The 20,243-nt window shown below is 40.0% G+C and overlaps 1 protein-coding gene and 1 long non-coding RNA gene across 2 annotated transcripts in view; both read right to left on the reverse strand.

Annotated features, from left to right (window-relative positions):
* The window catches only part of LOC122463738, a 92,150-nt gene extending 80,483 nt beyond the window's left edge, over positions 1–11,667 (reverse strand). Inside the window, exon 1 of the long non-coding RNA XR_006287344.1 lies at positions 11,393–11,667. This is a non-coding gene — a long non-coding RNA (uncharacterized LOC122463738). The remainder of the gene's footprint in view (positions 1–11,392) is intronic.
* The window catches only part of FGF14 (fibroblast growth factor 14), a 618,100-nt gene that overhangs the window by 352,895 nt on the left and 244,962 nt on the right, over positions 1–20,243 (reverse strand). The gene's annotated exons all lie outside the window — the stretch shown is intronic.

Below are 20,243 nucleotides of genomic sequence, written 5' to 3' on the forward strand. Positions count from 1 at the left end.
ATTCCACAACCTCCCTAGGCAATTTATTCCAGTGCTTAACCACCCTGACAGTTAGGAAGTTTTTCCTAATGTCCAACCTAAATGCCCCTTGCTGCAATTTAAGCCCATTGCGTCTTGACCTATCCTCAGAGTTTAAGAACAAAAAATCTTCCTCCTCCTTGTAACAACCTTTTACATACTTGGAAACTGTTAGTGTGTCCCCCCTCAGTCTTCTCTTTTCCAGACTAAACAAACCCAATTTTTTCAATCTTCCTGCATAGGTCTTGTTTTCTAGACCTTTAACAATTTTTCTTGCTCTTCTCTGGACTCTCTCCAATTTGTCCACATCCTTCCTGAAATGTGGCACCCAGAACTGGACACAATACTCCAGTTGAGGCCTAATCAGAACAGAGTAGAGCAGAAGAATTACTTCTCATGTCTTGCTTACAACACTCCTGCTAATACATCCCAGAATGATGTTCGCTTTTTTTTGCAACAGCATTAGACTGTTGACTCATATTTAGCTTGTGGTCCCCTATGATCCCCAGAGCTCTTTGCACAGTATTTCTTCCTAGGCAGTCATTTCCCATTTTGTATGTGTGCAACTGAATGTTCCTTCCTAAATGGAGTACTTTGCATTTGTCCTTATTGAATTTCATCCTATTTACTTCAGACCATTTCTCCAGTTTGTCCAGATCATTTTGAATTTTAATCCTATCCTCCAAAGCACTTGCAACCCCTCCCAGCTTGGTATTGTCTGCAAACTTTATAAATATACTCTGTATGCCATTATCTAAATCATTGATGAAGATTATTGAAGAGAACTGGACCCAGAACTGATCCCTGCAGGACCCCAGTCTTTATGACCTTACAGCATGACTCTGAACCACTAATAACTACTCTCTGCGAATGGTTTTCCAACCAGTTTTGCACCCATCTTATAGTAGCTCCATCTAGTTTGCATTTCCCTAGTTTATTTATGAAAAGGTCATGCGGGACAGTATCAAAAGTTTTACTAAAATCAAGACACACCATGTCTACCGCTTCCTCCTATCCACAAGGCTTGGTTACCCTGTCAAAGAAACCTATCGGTTGGTATGACACGATTAGTTTTTGACAAATCCATGCTGACCATTACTTAACACCTTATTATCTTCTAGATGTTTGCAAAATTGATTGCTTAATTATTTGCTCCATTATCTTTCCGGATACAAAAGTTAAGCTGACTGGTCTGTAATTCCCTGGGTTGTCCTTATTTCCCTTTTTATAGATGGGCACTATATTTGCCCTTTTCCAGTCTTTTGTAATCTCTCCAGTCTTCCACGACTTCTCAAAGATAATCGCTAATGACTCCGGTATCTCCTCAGTCAGCTCCTTGAGTATTCTAGGATGCATTTCATCAGGCCCTGGTGACTTGAAGACATCTAATATGTCCAAGTAATTTTTAACTTGTTCTTTCCCTAATTTAGCCTCTTCTGACTTTCACTGGCATTCACTACATTAGACGTCAAATCACAATCAGCCTTCTTGGTGAAAACCGAAAAAAAGAAGTCATTAAGCGCTTCTGCCATTTCCACATTTTCTGTTATTATTTCCCCCTTCCCCTCTCTCCCATTAAGTAACGGACCTACCCTGTCCTTGGTCTTCCTCTTGCTTCTAATGTATTTGTAGAATATTTTCTTGTTACCCTTTATGTCTCTAGCTAGTTTGATCCTGTTTTGTGCCTTGGCCTTTCTAATTTTGTCCCTACATACTTGTGTTATTTGTTTATATTCATCCTTTGTAATTTGACCGAGTTTCTACTTTTTGTAGGACTCTTTTTTTAATTTTTAGATCATTGAAGATCTCCTGGTTAAGCCTGGGTGGTCTCTTGCCATACTTCCTATCTTTCCTATGCAGTGGGATAGTTTGCTCTTGTGCCCTTAATAATGTCTCTTTGAAAAACTGCCAACTGTCTTCTATTGTTTTTCCCCTTAGGGATCTTACCTACCAACTCCCTGAGTTTCCTAAACTCTGCCTTCTTGAAATCCATTGTCTTTATTTTGCTGTTTTCCCTCCTACCATTCTTTAGAATCATGAACTCTATCATTTCATGATCACTTTCACCCAAGCTGCCTTCCACTTTCAAATTCTCAACCAGTTCTTTCCTATTTGTCAAAATCAAATCTAGAACAGCCTCTCCCCTGCTAGCTGTCTCCACCTGCATATTCACTGCTGCGGTCATACTGCCATGAGATTTAATTTTTCCTGTGTTTCTCATCCATCACATTTCAAGATTCTTGAAAGAAAATAATGCTTTTTTACTCTGATCTGTCTCATTGTTTCCTTTTGCTTACAACCCCTGACTGTTTGTTGTATCCAGCTGTTGTCTTATTCTTAGACAGAAAGATCCTAAATGCAGGAACTCTCTTTTTGTTATGTGTTTGTAGAGTTCTTAGCCGGTGGAGTCCTGGTCTCTCACTGAGGTCCCTAGACATTATTGTAATTCCAATAATTAATGCAAATAATTAAAACCAAACATCTCTATAAGAACAAAAAACTAACTAAATGTGGGATAATAGTGCAACAGTTATGCTGAAAAGAATCTATCATAGTAAATATTAAACATAATCTTCATAACCTTGAGCTTACTCCTGTACTCCTATGGATATTTTTATTTCATCCCTATACTCAGGTAATTAGTGGAAACCCAAGGAATGATTATGTTAAAAATACCAAAATAATGACAAAGTTCACTTAAAAATCAACTGTTTAATTGCAAAACAAGGGGAGCTACTTTTTTCCAGCTACATATTACCACAACCATTTCCTCCTAATCTAGGGAGAATTCAGAGCTGACCTGACAGACAAGCGTTCAGAATACACACATCAATACTTGGAGGAGGGTAGGTAAATTCTCAAATGGAAAAGTTTCCCCAACAACACAGGGGGCCTTAAGGCATCCGTTTCTGCAGAACTGTAGCTTTCAGTTTTAAGAGTTTCTTGCCCTTAACATATGGGAGCTCCCCAACAGTAATTAATGTACTGGGGTTTAACCAAGTCTAGACAAACAGCTCTAGCCGCACTACTCATGATTTTCCCAAGAAGCAGCAGAGTAAAACTTATTTAGCTCTGCTCTCTTTCACTGATAGAATTTAGAACTATGACAGCAAGAATCATGTCTCTTCACTCTGCTGCTGCATTGGAAGTCCATGGAGCAGGGAGATAGGACCCTCCCACCTCTACACGCACCAGAAAAAAAAGGGAGACTGGCGGAAGGATAGAGTGCTTAGTAAATAGGGTACTAGCTGAGGACCTGGCTTCAATTCCATGCTCTGACACAGACTTCTCATGTGACCTTAATGTCATTTAGACTCTCTGTGCCTCAGTTCCCCAATCAGTAAAAGCAGAATAACAGTCCTTCCCAATCTTACAAGGGTGCTGTGAGCAAAAAAAGATTATGAGGCACTTCATAATGGGAACAATATAAGTACCTAAGAGAGGAGAATCCCACCAGCAAGGTCTAAAGCAAATTGTTCATATTGATTTCTGGCTAGTCGAGTTTAGCTTTTATCTGACTAGTAGATGTAAAGTTTAAGTCCTATCCCAAGAGCTTCACTTTTTGTATTACTTCATAAAGCGCACAAGCTGCTCACAGACTATATATTATTACTGAATCTCTGTTTTCCCCTACTCCATCCTATTCATCATTAGCTGCTGCAGTTGCCTTCTTTTAGGGGGTACCTCAGTGCCTGTTGCTTTTTATATGGCTATTTTATCCCCACAAGCTTAGCAACCATGAAAAACAAATTCCACAGCAAAGTAGTAACCAATATCCATCACACATGACCTCCAATGGACATGATTCCATCACCTTTAACCATGAAAAATACTGTTTGGATTTCCAAGACAAGGTAACACATCTGACAGCGCACACATGAAAGAAAACAGCACCAAGTATGGCTTTTCATGGTAGGTGCCGTTTTAAATGATTATACACAAATGTTTTTTTGCATTTACATTTCAGGAGTAGCTCTCGGGACCATACTCAGCAGATACTGTTCTCACTGACAAGAACATATTAATGTTTTCAAACCCTAGTAAATTAGTGTTGTGCAGAATACGGCTGGGGGTGGCTAACTCATTCTGCAGAGAGGTCTGCATTGTTGTTAAATACACTGCGTGGGATGGGTTACAATGGTAAGGCCATATATTACCTTTGGATCTCCCACTGATGACAATGATCTGAGCTGTGTGCCCAACTGCACGCCTACATTATTTCAAAGTATGGAACTCAGCACCTATACAGGTGCTGTGAAACTATATTAGTGTGGGACACGTATCAAAATACTACATCTTAAATAGCACATTAAGGTTTTTTAAAAATGAATTTTAAGGAGACCTTGTGGGAAGAAGGCAGAAGCCCAGAAAATCATCAAGTAGGTGAATCTGCACATTGGCTGCTCCAAGCTTTTGTCAAAGATCACAAACACAGCTTTGAAAATGAAGCCTTTGAAAGCAAAAAGGAAATTTTTGTAACTGATCCTGTTTTGTGACAATATGTGAATGCTTTAAAAAAAATATAGCTACAAAATACCTGCTCAGAATTGTACCGATTGTAGATTGCCTTAACACACTAGTAGCTTTGTTTCATGCTGCATCAATCTGCTCCTCCACCTCGTCACCATACTTTTCTGAATGCTGTAACTTCTGAGCAGGCGGTGACATTCATCCACAGTCTTCAGTAGGGGGAGGTGCAGAACTACACTTCCCCTGGGCACCTGGGGGATGTTTGTGCCTCAGATGAAGTGTGCAAGTTGCCTACTTGTTACAGTGCAGCCTGCTTTTTCTTCAGCCTAGCATGACCGCTCAGCTCTTCCGAGGAGGACAAGGACACAGCAAGCCTTTTCTTTTCCCCCTTTGGAACAAATAGCACCTCAGAGTGTCGGGGGAAAAAAGAGTCCCATTGTCTCTGCCAAGCATAGGGGCTGCTTATGAGCCCCAGGACTTTGTGTAGGGTCCACGGAGTGGGAAGGGATGCAAGGCTCAACCCTCCATTTTGAGCACCTCACTGCTGGCCCTGAGCCATGACAGCTCTACTACCTGGTGTACTTAGGTAAAGCATCTTTTTTAAAGGGACAGGACATTGAAGAGGGGCAGTAATAATCAGTATTAATCTAGAAAATTAATAAACCAAACACTGGAATAAAACACAACAATGTTTATAAGTTCTATGTATAAGGTACTCACAAACTATAAGTAAAAAGTATATGTTAAAAGCTCTACTATGCTTTTAAGTACCAGTCTGTTTAATCAAAAATAAAATTGTCCAATCTGTTCAAAGCAGTTCTCTGTCAAGGTGATTAGACAGATTAAAAGTAAAACCTGTGAGGTACCAGAAACCCGAAAAAGGTGTACTGAACTCAGCTCCATCTTTATTGCCGTGCAACCAAACACTGCTGCTCAGGCAAAATGACTAACTAGTTAAAGACCTTTTGGACAATGGCTCCACTGAAACAAAAAACTCCTGCGTATTATGCATGTTGTACTCTAGAGGGCACTATAACAACTTCAATACATTAAAAAACCAATCTTCAAGAAAGCATTTTTTGGGCACTGACTTTGACTCAATTAATGCTATTTTATGAAAAATGTTTCTAAAGCACCGTGACGTTGTGTGGATAGCTGAGTCAATCCAGTTGCAGAAGATTACTGATACATCTATTAGTTAAGACAGTAACAATTCCAGAGCTATTAGCAGCTGGATCATTAAATGAATAATCCCCCCGCCACCGCATAACTCATTACACAATGAAATAACCTCAGCATCAGAAGAATGACACATCATAACCCTTTCCCAAGGTTCTTAAATAGAAAATCAATCCAGTAACATGAAAATTCAGATTTTGTATTAAATGCTGCATACATTCATTATATGCAGAAAGTGGTGGTTTCTAGTGAGCTATTTTTATTGGCTATCTTATAAACCTTAGATCAATCCTACGTGCTGTCTCTACCTTTCTATATCGAAAATACAAAAACATTTTTTCCAAATTCAATTCTATATTACAAGTTTAAAGAGGCAGATCTTTTCCCTCCTCCCCTCCCACTCACAGAAGTTTTAGTAAATCTCGGTCTCTAGTATGCAAAATTCCTACGATTTCAATGAGTTAGATGCCCACAAACACTGATTGATTTAGACCTTCTAGATAAGTTAGAATGCTTTTGATCATAATTTATGGGATGCATATGACAGAGAGGTACAATGGTCATTTAAAATTATGACAGGTTTCAGAGTAGCAGCCATGTTAGTCTGTATCCGCAAAAAGAAAAGGAGGACTTGTGGCACTTTAGAGACTAACAAATTTATTTGAGCATAAGCTTTTGATGAAGTGAGCTGTAGCTTATGAAAGCTTATGCTCAAATAAATTTGTTAGTCTCTAAGGTGCCACAAGTCCTCCTTTTCCTTAAAATTATGGCTCCCCAGCCTACTCATCATCCTACATCATTTAAATCTTGGTTAGAAATTATCATTTGGGCAGTGGGAAGTGTTCAGTTAGAGGTTAAAGAACAGGTTAAAATACACTTGAGATGATGAAATAAACTCAAGAGACATTGCTTAAGCAATTTACCTTTCCAATGCCATTACCTAGGTCTTTTAGAAGTTGGCTTTACACCCTGATAGCGATGTATACTTTGACATTAAGAATCTCAAGTAAAGAAGAATTCATCTTCATAATATGATAAAATACCAGTTATTTCTGGCAGCAGCTATTCCTGGCATAGATACTGGCTCACTCGTTGACAAAAGTCAAGGTGTTTTCTTTAAGCAAATCGTTTCTTTACAAGTGTGAAAATAAAAGGATGAGAGAGGCACCTTCTTTCTCCATTCCCAGAGCAAAATAGATTTAGACAACAAGCCACTCTTCTTCTGCAGCCTATTCTTATCAGGGATGTATTTTAGCTAGGTACAAAAGAATCATCCACTTAAGAACATCAAACATGTACATAGTGGCCTTGGATCCTTTGGCACGAACACTTACAAACTATGGCCCATTGACGTAAATGAGAATCTCTACCAACAACAGTGGGTTGGGGATCAGGACCTACCGGCCTTATTCTGTCCTCAACACCATTTATTTCCCATGCATCTGAAGGGCATTACTACCTTCCCACTCATATACTGACAGGCATCACTTTGTTACTAAAATGCAGCCAGATTTGGGGTAGCTGGGGAAGTGGGGGTTGGAGGAGTTATGCTTAGAATACTGAATAATGAAAGGAGGAGAAATTTTGGCCAAGACCAGTGAGATTTTTAGCAACTATGCAGCGAATGTAGATCCAAAGTCACCTAATTGAACGTCTTTTTATGCAGTCAGCCACTAACTACGCATATCACTGGAGTGACCCACTGGACACACAAATCTTTTTTTTTAAAGCATCTGCAGAGAGCTTAGATTTTAAATGCTAACAGAATAAAGTGGGAGATGACTGAAAACATTCTAACATCTGCATAAAAAATGGATATGTTGTAACGTAATCATTTCTTTATTTTTTTTATGTGAACACTCCAAAGATGTCACTCCAGAATGAAAGTTCCTTGTAATTTATGTTTCCCAAACAGCAGAATTTAGACATTTACCTAGATATGTAATGATGGGGACCTCAACTTAATACAAAAGACAGAGTTGGAGATGTGTATGTCCTTAGATAATTATGACTACAAATGACAGCCTGTCACACTCACATTTGTTTTAACAGTACAACCCATACTCTGTTTGTATTGTAGCTATCATCTAAATATACATAAGATAAACATTAATAAAATGGATAGTATTGTTTTATAGAGAGAGATCTCAAGAGTTTAAGGGAAACAGTCTTCCCCGAAATATGCAACTCACTTGGGCCTTGATCCAAAGCTCATTAAATCAGTCTTTCCACTGACTTCAGTGAACTTTGGATCAGACCCTCCACATGAAATTATGTATAAATATTTACCAGAGATTATTTCACTTTAGCATTTTAGGGCCCAACTCTCCAAGAAATTACACTGGTGAAATCCCAGTGAATCATATCAATATAATTTAGAAAAGAATCAGGTATGCTGTTATCTAGTCAACGTGTCTCTACATGGAGAAAATGACATTAATAATAATGGGCTAACCCCTTGTGTGCGCCTAAAGTGTCGAAGAGCCCCCCTTCTCCCCAAGCTAGTAATGTCAGGAAAACTGTACTCCAAAAAGGCCTCTGGTTTCAAATTGCTTTTTTATTATTATTGGAAATGGAGTCTGGTTTTTTAAGTTCCTTGTTTTCGTTGTGATAGTCATCTTACGCAGGGGAAACGACAATATGACTTTGAAATGCAATAGTCAAACAAACAAATAGTGAAAGCAATCCGACTGTAAACTGACTCGTCTGTTTCACTTGTGATTCTAATGCAATCGCACAAAGGGAATAATGGTAGGGGTTTACTTAAATCCAAGAGTAGATTTTCACAGATATTTTTAAGAGAGTCTATTTAAAAATCCCTCTGACAGGAGAGCCAAAATTAGGAGTCTAAAACTAACAGCATCCCTCTAAAATAGAAAGTTATGTTTGGAAAAAATATCCTCTAGCAGTATGGATGCTGTATGCCTACCACATTCCCTCCAGAGAAAAACAGCGTTTCAAGTAAAGAACAATGAAATCTTAATAGGAGGTAGATTACACTTCATTGGGTATTGTAACTATAGGGTTTTGCTGCATCTGAAGATCTGGCACAATTTTCCTTTTATTTTTAGATTACCTTCATGCATGTTTATTGTCTATTGCAGGATATGCAAACACTGTGATATGAACAATGTTTATTCAAGATGATATTTCAGTTTGCTGATTTTAAAATATATGTCTAGACAAAAACTCATATGCACCTCTCACCAGCTACAATGCCTCTATAAGGAAAGTATAGGTGCATTCTTAATAAACAAAACTGGGATTAAACAATGTCTTATTTTACAGGTTTTTCATTTTTATAAAATCCATCATATTCTAATTAAACCAACCCTTTCAATCACATACTCTACAACTGTGATATCTTAAGTAATCTGTAATATAGTGACATAAGAAATGTTCATTTCAAATTCACCTACGCATATACACATTGTTTCTGTATATCCATTTCATCTCAGATTTTTCCTTTTCTTTTTGAATAAAAAGCACCTTGGGCATCTGTATTACACTGAGATACTTTACAGAATAAATTCTAGCTCAGCACAGAGGATAATTTATAATGTAGAGCCCACATTGTAGTCCTTATGTGCACCCGACAGAGACAGTAGGAGATGGGTGCCAAGACACTGTGGTTCAGAACTCTAATCAGAGGCGCTATTGCCTTAGCATAGTATGATTTTTTTTAATGTGAAAAATACTTGGAAGTGATGTAAAAAAACAATCTCGCAAGCAGAGTAAATTATGCATTGAGAAATCCACAAAACATGCATATGGAAATACAGTATTGTTCAGCCTCTTTATATTGTTTTAGTCAAGAGATTTAGCTGATTATAGACATGGATTTACTGCATAGATTTTATTTTCTTATATAGAAATTCACTGAGCTGTAACACATCATAGAGGATTCAGAGTAACAGCCGTGTTAGTCTGTATTCGCAAAAAGAAAAGGAGTACTTGTGGCACCTTAGAGCCTAACCAATTTATTTGAGCATAAGCTTTCGTGAGCTATAGCTCACTTCACTGATGAAGTGAGCTGTAGCTCACGAAAGCTTATGCTCAAATAAATTGGTTAGGCTCTAAGGTGCCACAAGTACTCCTTTTCTTTTTACATCATAGAGGAGAGTCCCTAGAAACTAGTTTGCTGGTGGTAGTCTTGTAGGATTAGTGAACTCCATTGAGAAGTTCGCTGAGAGATCAGGGTAGTGCCTCTGGTCGGAGTTCTTACAGTAGGTGCCAACTCACACAAACAACACAGATTTAACGTGTCAAGTTATTTATTTGAAACTATGCCTACTAGTTTCTGCACACCGGGAGAAATGAAAAGGGTGATACTCTACTAAAGCTGCTGGAAGTTGCAAGTATCAGTCAATACAAAATTCTCATTCTTTCAAAACTTTCACTAAGATTCTTACAGAAATATTAGGGAGCTGTGGGGTTTTTTTTAATTTGTTGCCTTGTACCAAAATGGGACAAGGAAACCAACTGGCTCAAATGAGATTTTACAACTATTTTTTAAAGTCAGCAGGAGCAATGTATATATAAAGCACTTCCAGATTGAGCATTAATTCAGCCCAGAATATAAATTACATAAAAATGGTTACTAAAAATAGGGTTGTTTAATAGTATTTCATTTATATTCTAATAGTGCACTCAAAGTTGCCTTGCCTTAAATAGTTTACATGAAGGGGCATGACCTCTTAAAAAAAATATATTGCAATGATAATTAGTATTCCTTTGATGCATGCCCCTCAATTTCAGAAATCAGTCTTCTATTCCAACTCAAGAGATTGCCCAACTTGATCTACAAAGTGGACTGGGATTGCAAATCGCATGCTAATATACATTGTCTACAATCGTGACATGTTGGCACAGCGCACTACCGTCAGCAATGGGTCCTACTAGGTAAATAATTAAAATATAGAACCCCCCAGCAACCTACTAGGCAGGAAGCCCAGTAACTGCAGCAGATAAAAACACATAGCTAATTATCAATTGAATGGAATTCTATCAAGGAAGAGAGCTGATGGGCCTAACATTTCTAAATGCTGCAGTATCAATGTGAGCACCAATGTCACCAGCTTTGCTGCAAACATACTCGTAACCAGGTGATGTGTGACGAAACTTTATCAAGAATACTTTTGTTTAAGGTAGATTCAATGTCTATTGTAAAGCTTTCCAGTCACCAATCTGAAATTGGTCTAGAATGATAGAGTTTCCCACCGATGCCTCAAGAACAGTTGTGAAAATAATTTAAAAAATAGTTAACTAGTTTGCACACAAGTTTTATCTGATAATAGTTATCAGGTTCTAAGTGATTGGAGTGGTGTTCCCACATGCCCTATGTTTCTAGTAATAAGCCATTAAAGGGACACATACTATAAGAGTTAAATATTACTTCAAGAGATTACATAGTCATAATGCTCTGTCCCATAACATGACACCTCACTCTAATCCCAAAAGAAACTGGGAGTAGGCGATACAATTATCTCTGTCGCTCTAGAAAGACCTCTTTGGTTGTCCTACAAATGATAGTGGGCTCAGAAGGATACTTAGCCAGCCTCCATTTTATATAACAAATGGCTTTGAGTGTGCGTGTGTGTATACAAAAACACACACACTTTATTATTTTATTAAAAAAAAAAACAGAAGGAGGAAAAAACAGAATCTGCATTAGAAGAAGAGGGAGTCTCTGTGCTTAATGTTCCAGTCTCTCTTTTTACCTTACCCAAGTAGCACCAGCGCCTGTGTAGAGAAGCTTAAGGGAAAACACGTCCTGGTTGAAAAAAGTTGACATCCTGGAACCCACAAAATTTCCAAAGAGCTGTAATAGCTTTATAAAACTCGCCAGCCTCGCAAATAAGACTTGAATGAAAAACAACTGAAACCATTCCAGATGAGGTCTATCTGGAAAAAAGCAGATAACAACTGCAATCATTACCAAAGCTAACTGGCCGAGCATTAGAGATTTAAAATAAGAAAAGTTGATTGTGGCTAAAAACACCTAAACTTTATTTCCAGACCTAATAAACCACAGCTGCATACCTGCCCCTCTGTGGCAAAAATATGATCTCACTGCCATGTTCATTATGCTTGTTTTGACAGATTATTGCAGAACTCTGATTCTTCAGTACCAGATCTATTCACAAGTATTTATAGATTTCCTCCAACCCCTTATCCCCTCTTTTTCTCTAGCGGGGCAGGATCTCCAAAAGATGATTAACTAGTATAGAGAACATAGGCATACTTACAATGAATTACAGCTGTTTGTAGGTTGCCAACCTTATGGGTTCACAGAGAGTTTCTCTAGTACTAACAGTTTTGCGAAGGAGCCATTGATCTTGTTGGGGGAGGGGGCTAGTGAAGAACAAGTGATATTGAAATACTTGGGAAAGCATCTTCATTGAGTGATTAGTGAGGCACTTTTTGCAGCCATACAAGCTGAAAACACAAAAGAGGTGCTAAGAGGGTTTTGGTGAGTTTGTAATTAGCAGATCCCACTCCCAGATTCAGCTGTGGCATACTAAACAAGGCGCCACGATCAGAATCCAAATGCAAAGTAAAAAAGCTCCTAATAGCTGGAGTTTCAAAACAGCAGGAGAAAAACAATAGGAATGTAGCTTCCCACTATCAGATAATTTTCTACAAAGAAGACAGCATGCTCTCTTTGCAGTCTTTTAGTCCAGAAGTTGATCTCACCTGGGCAGAGTTTCTAAACCAAAACTAAGGCTTTCCTGTCTCCATTGTCTGTCTTCCAGTAGCCAAAGTCATCTGCTGAAATGCAGTACAGTGAGTAGCTGCCTTCAACACAACCCAACTCCTTATCTTATGTAGAGTCAATCCCTATGTTTGGTCCATTTGATAGCAGAGAGACTGACTAAAAAAAACCTTCTTTTCCTCCTTTCTGTTGGGTAATCGTTGCCAGCTACCCCTATCTCCACTCACTCACAGCTAGCTCCCAATGCAATCAGGATGCCTGTGGATCCCTCCTTGCTTGGAAGAGAGGTGGTTTTTGCCCTCCCCATGCCAAACACTGCATGATATCAATACATCTAATAATAGGTGCAAATAAACATGAGCATTTTTATATTTCTTCTGTTGCATTCAAATTTCCTCAGTGATTTTTGTTAACCATAAATCAGGCAAATTGGCAAGATCATAAAATATAACACACACATGATCCCATCATTAAAGTCCACAGGCCCAATCTTTCTCCCCCCCTTCTCTCACCTAAAGAGATGGCAACTTTCAAAGGCAGAGGCAAACCTAAATAAACTTCCTGCCCTTTTCTCAAGATCCTAGACACTTGCACACAAGCATTTAAAATACAACCATAAAAAGAAAATTTCTTGGTTTTAAGCAAAATGCAAGAAAATTAAAGTATAGCACGTGGGTGCCAAAACTTCCCAAACCAACTGATGTTATAAACAACAACAACTGATATAAATAGTGACTGAAATTTTCAGTTTAAATGTAACAAAGAGAAAAGCAGTTCTACTCACCCAGAGCCACGGTGCATTCATGACAATATTGTCTGTGCAAATGGTTGTAACTTCATCGGTTGTGGGAAGAGCACATGGCCAACATATGCAGAGGAGGCTGGCGATTCAATCCCACAAAAACACATACTTTGGGTGATCTGCCAATGGCCAGGCTGCTCCAAAGAGAGGCTCCTTGCCTCCACTCTGCCACCCAAGGGTGTGCCTCCTTTGCCTTCCATGGACAGCACAACAGTTGCAAAACACACACTGCTAAGGGCTTCTCCAGTAACAGGTGATCTACAGCATGGAGAGGAAGCACAGGAAATCATTTCAACTGTCTGCAGTAATTTAAGATGCTTCTCTCTCCATCCTGTGGCGCCTTGCGCTGGCTTCCCACTGCTTTGTATGAAGTGTGTAGAGAGGATCCCGTGTTGATATGGCAGTCTTGCCCTGGCCCATCCAAATCAGTGGAGTCAAGGTTGTGGGGCTACCCTCAGGCTGGAGAAGGAATAACACTTCCAATACTGTAGAGGAAGCATTAACCATTTCTAGGCCCCCCAAAACCGGATTCAGTGAAAGCAGTTTTCTCTTAGTACCCATATGTGGAAGGAGTTTGAATGGACTCATCTTGTCAAATACTAAATCCAATCATCAATATGCTGGAACAAAATTTGTTTTTCCTTTCAGAAACATTCAAACCCTGTATCTAATGTTCCACAATTATATAGCTCTACCTGGCGTAAGTGATCAAAAGATGAGCATCTTAGAAGCTAATGGTGCACAGCTCAGAAATTAGAACTCAAAATAGTCAGATTGACATCTGCTCAGTCAGGCCACATATTATCAGACAGGGAGAACTGTGTATGTAGTGATCTGATCTGCACTGCGTCCGGCTCTGTTGTGGTTTTAAACTCCTGGATGCAATATTTATAAGGATTTAATGGCATTGCCTGTCTTTCCACAGCAATCAGCGTATCTTAATTGACATAGCTACGCTGCATAAAGTTCGTGACCCCTGTGATGCCATGAGAAAACTGAATCCACTGCCAAGTATGGTGGTTCTCAAACTAGGGCTGCCGCTTGTCCTGGGAAAGCCCCTGGCGAGCCGGGCCAGTTTGTTTACCTGACGCGTCTGCAGGTTCGGCCGATTGGGGGCTGCAGGAAGGGCGGCCAGCACATCCCTCAGTCCACGTCGCTTCCCGCAGCCCCCATTGGCCTGGAGTGGTGAACCGCGGCTAGTGGGAGCCGCAATCGGCCGAACCTGCGGACGCGGCAGGTAAACAAACCGGCCTGGCCCGCCAGGGGCTTTCCCTGAACAAGCGGCAGCCCTAGTTTGAGAACCACTGGCCTAGCACCAATATCTCTGAACATCAGCTAGCCGTGAAAGAGCTCACCACTTTAAAACAAAACAAAAAAAAAATCAAGACAAGACAATCACTTAAGAGTTGAGATTCAAGGACTATCCCATCTGACTAGAGAAGAATACCAGGCAAAATAACACCGTTGGTAAGAACTGAATAGATCTGACTGATGGAAAACAGGCAAACCATCAGCAAGTCATCAGCAGCTTTGAGGCGGAATTTTTAAGTTTGCCAAAATTGTGCTCTTATCCAATGTCTAAAACTGAATTGTGCTGTTATCCAATGTTATCCAATGTCTAAAACCAAAGAATATTTTACTGTTATGCTGCACATGTCTACGAGTGTGCTAAATAGTAACAGAAGTGGCATGGTATGGTCATTAACACAACCTTCTGGTTGGTTTTTATGGCACAGAGTTAAAGGCGAAATACCTCTAACTCACAAAGAAATGAATGCACAGCCAGCAACACATCTCCAGGAGCCTTTTAATGGTTTTTTTTTTAATTATAGAAAAACCTCAAAAGGTGAAAAGTAATTTTAACTGAATGTATATATATGGGGAAACAGTTCATCAAAAACAGTTGAAAGTAATGAAATGTAATAAATCTCATTGTCATAATAAAATTTCAAAGAAATGTAGCTGTGTTGCACACCTAAAATTTCCAGCTGTGTACATAATGGGACATTTTAGCAGTCACTACAGGTAGCACTTAACAGCTATAAAACTCCTGCAAGTCTAAACAGTCAAAATCATAATACTTTTCACTTCTAGAGTGCATTTTGTCCAAGAGACCCAGAGCACTTTTCCAACATAAATTTAGCCTCACGACAATCCTGTAAGAGCCCCAAACCACTGCTACCGAAACAGAAATAAAATTGAACTGCAAATGGGAGCACAAATAAAGGGAAGGGTTCCCATCTGTTTAAGCACAGAAAACACACATTCAATATACTTCACTGCTTAATTAAGCACCAAAGCTTGAAGTGATATATTTGGATGTGCAAGCAATTATGATTTACTTAAAAGCATTCCATGCTTTGTCCTCCAATTCCTAAAGATTGAATTACTGAAGGATCTGTTTGATACACCATTTGGAAATTTTTCTCATGTCCTTTTTATTAGAAAAGTGACAGAATATGTCAAAATAAAAACAAACCCCCCAAATTAAGCATCATAGAGTGAAAAAGCAGTAACATAATATCACATAGAACATTAAACATTACATACCTAACAAACCATCCTTTATCTTACTTCGATCCACTAATAACAAGGGAACAATCAATCACTGCTAAGGCCCTTACTGATGACTAAGGGAGGATATGATACAGGTCTATAAAATCATGAATGGCGTGGAAAAAGTGAATAAAGAAGTGTAATTTACCATTTCACACAATACAAAAACTAGGGGTCACCTGATGAAATTAACAGGCAGCAGGTTTAATACAAACAAGAGGAAGTACTTTTTCACAAAATGCACAATTAATCTGTGGAACTAATTGCCATGAGATGTTGCAATGGGCAAAAGTATAACTAGGTTCAAAAAAACTGGGTAAATCCCTGGAGGACAGGTCCATGAATGGCTATTAGCCAAGAGGGTCAGGGATGTAACCCCACGCTTGGGGCGACCTGCAATCTCTGACTGCCATACGCCAGGAGGGAAAGACAAGGCAAGACAAGGCTTGTACATGCCTCCTGAAGCTCTGGCACTGGTCACTGTTGGAAGTGAGAATAGTGGGCTAGATGGACAACTGGTGTGACCCAGTATGGCAGTTATGTTTTAATTAGAGGAGACATGAATATTTATGAGCAATCGGATTGAGCAGAAGTGGAGAGGAAAGACAGGCCTGGCTCACCCCCGTGGTGGACATCTGGAACTGATGGCAGGGATGTGCTTCTGGAGGAGTTGGGCCTTTTTATATTGTACCTCAGACACATACTTCAGTAAGTCATGCTGGGCTGTATTAAAGGCCGGGGGTGGGGCTAATGAAGGCCTGCTTTGGCTTCAAAGTGTCCAGTACCACTACTCTCAGCACATTCGCTGAATGAAATGTTTTAAGTACTTTTACGTTTTCCCTCACATGCACTACTTCCCTTCTTCTGGAACTCCTGCTCAGGCTCCAGAAAGCTCACCATCATCCACTTATTTATGCACTCCACCTCTCATCCTCACTGACAACTGAACATCTTCCCCGGACTCCATGACTGTGACTACCTTCTCTATTTACACCATCTTCTCCTAACCTTAAAGTCTTTGGTATTGGCACTGGACTCTTCTACTCCCCCTCTGATTGATCACGGCTGTTCTCCCTTCTCCTCTTTTCTCATCGAAAAGCCACATACAAGATCAGAATATTCTTCCCCAACTCCCTCTGCGTGGCAGTCAACTATCATCCTGTAGAACCTGCCTCCAACATTTTCTCTGGCTTGGCTCTTCCCCCCTCCTTCTCTTTTGTGGGACTGGTAATCTTGTGGGGATGACTAAATTAGCTTTTTTCTTATACAGAACACAAATCCTGAAAGGAATACCTCCATGTTATAAACCCGGATATTGCACATTGAGAAATCCAGACCTTAAAAAAATTAATTAATTTCCACAGAGGCCATTAATCTAGATTAACTCATCTCTGGAATTAAAAAAAAAAAATCCCTTTCAGCTGATACCCACATCTGAAGAGATACAAAGAGCTTCTGATCTATCTCTCTACAAATGAGTCCACCCACAGTTCCTTAGCAGGATCCATTAGACCATATTCTAAATGTAGCTCCTTGGCAAGTGTCCATTTGCAGGTGCTAAAGAAATTGCCATTGTATAATTCAAATAGAAGGAAATCTGAGCCTCATCCAACATGAGCCATCTGCCTAATCATGCTGTTTTTCTAATGTTGTATCACTCCCTCTGCATGGAGCATGTATGTGTTATATTCATAGTCCTCGGCCCATTTCTTGCACCTGCTGCTTAACTGTGATGACATTGGGAGTGGTCAATTTCATAGAAGCAGAAAAACAACCTATTTACCTTTCACTGGGAAGAATCTAAGGCCAGGTCTCCACTAACAAGTTTGGTCAACCCAGTGACGTTGCTCAGGGGTGTGAAAAATCCACACCCTTGGGCAACAGAGTTAAGCCAACCTAGCTGCCGGTGTAGGCAACTCTAGCTACCACCTCTTGGGAAGGTAGACTAAGTACAATGACTGAAGAAACCATCCCACCACTGTAGTGAGTGTCTACCCTGAAGTACTACAGTGGTGCTGCTGTAGTGGTTTAAGGGTAGACATAGACTTCCGTGCTTTTGCAAATTTAATCCGATCTATCATTTATATACATGGATGACTCAGCCACCAAGGAAATGCAGCATTCTCTCGAGTGGAACACAGACTTTATAACCGCACAAACCAGCGCACTCACAATTTAGGACAGGAAGCAAATATCCTAATCATTGGAACCATAGGGAGAATTTAAATAGCTAGGCAGAACATAATTATGCACCTTAGAATTTAGTCGGGATACTGGGGTTAATGCTTCTTGTGAGAAGTCCTATAGGATCTTTAATGTCCAAAATGGACAGAAATTAGGCTTTAAATATGAGGGGGAAAACAAACCCAGTACCCTAAGCACCATGATGAACCATTGATTTAATGCCCCACCTCCCAGCACAAGCAGGTAAAAGTAGATAGACACATATTTGCTCTGCTCGAGCTAGCATGCTAAAACTAGCAGTGTAGCCAGGGTAGCAAGGGGGGAGGCTCAGGCTAGCTACATAATGAGGGAGTCTGCGGGGTTTGTGCTTAGGTGGCAAGACCAAGCCGCCACCCATGCTACCCCCAGCCACACTGCTCGTTTTAGTGTGCTAGCTCCACCAGAGCTAGGGTGTCTGTCTACTCGTACAGGGCAGCGCACCCCCAGCTGCAGTTCGGATGTACTCTTGTCACCAGCCCTGCTGCCTCGCAACACTCTGCAATGTTCTTGAAAGTTGCCCATGTAAATATTGACTAACTCCAATCTTGCTTAGCTTGTGAAAACTGATGATCCCACAGACTGAGGTTGCAAGGCTGCAGGATGAATCAAGCTATGCCAAAGTATCAGATCGGTTGACTAGGAAGCTGGCCTTCCTCCTCAATATTTTATTTCAAATATGGAATCTATTATCCAGTTCATCTGTTCAGCAAAGTGAGAACCCACACCAGGCTTTGGGTTGTGCCTCTTAAGAAATGGAGCACAGAAGCCACAAACCATAACTGAGAGAGGGAATGCCTTTTTCGTATCTCCAGGATTCAGAACAGAGGCTGCTCTAACCTATGGTGGTTGCTCACAGCCTACAACAGCCAGAGTGCAAAATGCTCCAACCACTCCCCTTCTAATACCCACTTACCCCTCCATTAGGCCCAGGGGATGCATGGGGGCGGTGGGGCACTGGAGGATTAGCGGTGCCATCCTGTCACTACCACTGTCCTGAGACCATTTCTCAGGGGCCAACAAAGCCAGTTTTGCAGTCTTTTCCACATACTGAACCTGCATAAAACTGCTACTCTGAACCTGCATAAAACGACGATAGCTGAACCTTCAATCAACTCCTGCTCATCTCTAACATTCACCACTCCACCCCTTCCTGAAACAATAGGACTATGGGGTGGGTACATGTAATGCAGTACCACTGCATCAGATATCACTGTCATGATATTATGACTGTGATTCCTCCCCTCAGAGGGTAGCAGGCTTAGCTGGCCATGTAATTCCAGTTTAATCATGACACAGCCACTTCTGAAAGAAAAATTACTCTAGAAATAAGGAGCAGCATCTGCAACGGGCAGTTGTTGAGGCAGATTTGGACTGGCTGAAACTCTACGGCTGCTGGCAAGAATATAAACGGTGAGAACGGTACCTTGATGGGAACTGAAACTTTGGTAATGTTCAGGAATTTCAATAGAAAGATCTGTGAGTAAACTGGAAAGTTTTCTTTAACTTTTGATTACTAATCCATTTCAGGCTTATCACCTGTGATGTAAAAGTAAAGAACTAGGTGCACAATTAGTGAAGCGCCTCTACTGACATATAAAAAGCAAGTGATGAATTATATGTGAAATGTTGGCACTCTTGAAATCGATGGGAGTGTGTCATTGACTCCAGTAGGGCCAGGCTTTCCCCCTGTGTGTTTATAAGTTCCACCATTTGCCCTCACAAGTATCGACATTGCACATCCACAAACAGATCATATTTTAAAATTTTCTCTATTATTAGTTATTATTTGTATTACTATATGTTGGATCTGAAATACCTCAAATCCACTATACCTGTAGGTAGTGGGAACATACCTTCTATGTACAGTGCCTAGCAGTGGAAGAATCCACCATGGTAGTGGTTGTATGAACTGTAGAGATGTTTACTCTTTAAATCACTTATGCATGTTTGAATATCCCACCCTAGATAAGCTTCTGTTTAAAATTTAATTAATTAAATAAAAAAACGTGGCTAAATTTCAGCCAACCCCACAACATAAGCCTGGATCCTTTAGTCTTTTCTCATAGAAATTGCCTGTTGACTTCAACAGTGTATGTAGGTGTTGGAAGTTGAACGGACGCAATGGCTTCTCCTCTCCCATAACCATCTAACTTTTTACAAGACGCTTTTGTTTCTGTAAGTCAGAGAGAAGCATAGAAATTATTTTTTTCTTCTCATCTGACAAATGCAGTTTTCCCCATAACTGTCAGGAAAGCTAATAAAACATGACTGACATTGCCA

The sequence above is a fragment of the Chelonia mydas genome, chromosome 1, assembly GCF_015237465.2.
Source record: "Chelonia mydas isolate rCheMyd1 chromosome 1, rCheMyd1.pri.v2, whole genome shotgun sequence".
NCBI lineage: Eukaryota > Metazoa > Chordata > Testudines > Cheloniidae > Chelonia > Chelonia mydas.